Source organism: Carassius auratus, unplaced genomic scaffold, assembly GCF_003368295.1.
Source record: "Carassius auratus strain Wakin unplaced genomic scaffold, ASM336829v1 scaf_tig00217305, whole genome shotgun sequence".
Lineage (NCBI taxonomy): Eukaryota > Metazoa > Chordata > Actinopteri > Cypriniformes > Cyprinidae > Carassius > Carassius auratus.
The window spans coordinates 20,001-22,691 of NW_020528991.1; the positions used below are offsets into that span (position 1 = coordinate 20,001).

At 48.8% G+C, this 2,691-nt stretch overlaps 6 non-coding genes across 6 annotated transcripts; all 6 read right to left on the reverse strand.

Annotated features, from left to right (window-relative positions):
• Positions 1–55: 55 nt before the first annotated feature.
• trnal-aag (transfer RNA leucine (anticodon AAG)) lies at positions 56–138 on the reverse strand. Its single transcript has one exon. It is a non-coding gene; the product is annotated as a tRNA-Leu (tRNA).
• Positions 139–532: 394 nt separating this feature from the next.
• trnal-uag (transfer RNA leucine (anticodon UAG)) lies at positions 533–614 on the reverse strand. Its single transcript has one exon. It is a non-coding gene; the product is annotated as a tRNA-Leu (tRNA).
• A 240-nt stretch (positions 615–854) lies between these two features.
• trnal-uag (transfer RNA leucine (anticodon UAG)) lies at positions 855–936 on the reverse strand. The gene has a single exon. It is a non-coding gene; the product is annotated as a tRNA-Leu (tRNA).
• Positions 937–1,362: 426 nt separating this feature from the next.
• Positions 1,363–1,444, reverse strand: trnal-aag (transfer RNA leucine (anticodon AAG)). The gene has a single exon. It is a non-coding gene; the product is annotated as a tRNA-Leu (tRNA).
• Positions 1,445–1,860: 416 nt separating this feature from the next.
• On the reverse strand, positions 1,861–1,942 carry trnal-aag (transfer RNA leucine (anticodon AAG)). The gene has a single exon. It is a non-coding gene; the product is annotated as a tRNA-Leu (tRNA).
• Positions 1,943–2,334: 392 nt separating this feature from the next.
• trnal-uag (transfer RNA leucine (anticodon UAG)) lies at positions 2,335–2,416 on the reverse strand. The gene has a single exon. It is a non-coding gene; the product is annotated as a tRNA-Leu (tRNA).
• Positions 2,417–2,691: the final 275 nt, after the last annotated feature.

Genomic DNA, 2,691 nt, shown 5'->3' on the forward strand with positions numbered 1-2,691 from the left:
CTGAATTTGGACGTTCACGCAGCATCACTTTGCGCAGCCTTCCAAAAGCATCTACTGGCAGCGGTGGGGATTCGAACCCACGCCCCCGAAGAGACTGGAGCCTTAATCCAGCGCCTTGGACCGCTCGGCCACGCTACCCTGCACTCCTGCGCTCTCCGGCTCGCGAAGACCGGTGGAAAGGCCTCCCTGATGCTGACTAGGGCGAAAAGCTGCATTCTAATCCTGTTTGTCGTAAAACAAACCTGATCCCTAGCAGGTTAGGGCTTGCGGCAATGTTGCTGTCACAGCAAGTCTGAGGCGAGTTCTGAAGAACAGATCAACACAGGATTGACTAAAATCGTCAGCAATGAAACTTTCAGTAGTCACTTAACCACAGAGGAGAACAGTGCCCCGGGAGCAGGACTCAGTCTGACTGCTTTAGCAGAAAGGAGATAGGCTGAGCACCTGGCCGCTGAAAGGCAAAGTGTACTCTCACCACGTTTTCAGAACCTTCATCGAGTACACACAGGGCCTCTGTAATTAAAACCAGAGCTGGCAGCGGTGGGATTCGAACCCACGCCCCCAGAGAGACTGGAGCCTAAATCCAGCGCCTTAGACCACTCGGCCACGCTACCAGGTTGATAGTTTCTTTCCATTCCTTTTTCCGCCTCCACCTTCCGGAAATAGAGGCAACCTACCACACTAAGCCCTTTTTCAATGAGTAAAACTGGCTTGTTTCCATCCTTTTGCCTACTTATTGCTTTCCACTGTTATTTTTTTCCTGCCACCTGGCGCTGAAAGGCAAAGTGTACTCTCACCACGTTTTCAGAACCTTCATCGAGTACACACAGGGCCTCTGTAATTAAAACCACAGCTGGCAGCGGGTGGGATTCGAACCCACGCCCCCAGAGAACTGGAGCCTAAATCCAGCACCTTAGACCACTCGGCCACGCTACCAAGGGTTGATAGTTTCTTTTCCATTCCTTTTCCGCCTTCCACCTTCCGGAAATAAGAGGCAACGCTACACACTAAGCCCTTTTCAATGAGTAAAACTGGCTGTTTCCGTCCTTTTTGCCTACTTATTGCTTTCCACTGTTATTTTTTTCAATGAGTAAAACTGGCTGTTTCCATCCTTTTGCCTACTTATTGCTTTCCACTGTTATTTTATTCAAGCGATTTTTCCTGTTTTGAAGTAACTTCACTGTGATTGTAAACTATTGACGTCCCTGCTTCAACACGGTGCATCTGTAAGGAAGGAGCCGAGGCCGTGACAGGCTTTCAGCACCGACTTGGCTAAATTGCAAGGAATGTAAAAGCGGCTGAATTTGGACGTTCACGCAGCATCACTTTGCGCAGCCACAGCAGTCTTCCTAAAGCATCTACTGGCAGCGGTGGGATTCGAACCCACGCCCCCGAAGAGACTGGAGCCTTAATCCAGCGCCTTGGACCGCTCGGCCACGCTACCAGGTTGATAGTTTCTTTCCATTCCTTTTTCCGCCTTCCACCTTCCGGAAATAGAGGTAACGCTACCACACTAAGCCCTTTTCAATGAGTAAAACTGGCTGTTTCCATCCTTTTGCCTACTTATTGCTTTCCACTGTTATTTTTTTCAATGAGTAAAACTGGCTGTTTCCATCCTTTTGCCTACTTATTGCTTTCCACTGTTATTTTATTCAAGCGATTTTTCCTGTTTTGAAGTAACTTCACTGTGATTGTAAACTATTGACGTCCCTGCTTCAACACGGTGCATCTGTAAGGAAGGAGCAGAGGCCGTGACAGGCTTTCAGCACCGACTTGGCTAAATTGCAAGGAATGTAAAAGCGGCTGAATTTGGACGTTCACGCAGCATCACTTTGCGCAGCCTCTTCCAAAAGCATCTACTGGCAGCGGTGGGATTCGAACCCACGCCCCCGAAGAGACTGGAGCCTTAATCCAGCGCCTTGGACCGCTCGGCCACGCTACCCTGCACTCCTGCGCTCTCCGGCTCGCTACGACCGGTGGAAAGGCCTCCCTGATGCTGACTAGGGCGAAAAGCTGCATTCTAATCCTGTTTTTCGTAAAACAAACCTGATCCCTAGCAGGTTAGGGCTTGCGGCAATGTTGCTGTCACAGCAAGTCTGAGGCGAGTTCTGAAGAACAGATCAACACAGGATTGACTAAAATCGTCAGCAATGAAACTTTCAGTAGTCACTTAACCACAGAGAAACAGTGCCCCGGGAGCAGGACTCAGTCTGACTGCTTTAGCAGAAAGGAGATAGGCTGAGCACCTGGCTGCTGAAAGGCAAAGTGTACTCTCACCACGTTTTCAGAACCTTCATCGAGTACACACAGGGCCTCTGTAATTAAAACCACAGCTGGCAGCGGTGGGATTCGAACCCACGCCCCCAGAGAGACTGGAGCCTAAATCCAGCGCCTTAGACCACTCGGCCACGCTACCAGGTTGATAGTTTCTTTCCATTCCTTTTTCCGCCTTCCACCTTCCGGAAATAGAGGCAACGCTACCACACTAAGCCCTTTTCAATGAGTAAAACTGGCTGTTTCCATCCTTTTGCCTACTTATTGCTTTCCACTGTTATTTTTTTCAATGAGTAAAACTGGCTGTTTCCATCCTTTTGCCTACTTATTGCTTTCCACTGTTATTTTATTCAAGCGATTTTTCCTGTTTTGAAGTAACTTCACTGTGATTGTAAACTATTGACGTCCCTGCTTCAA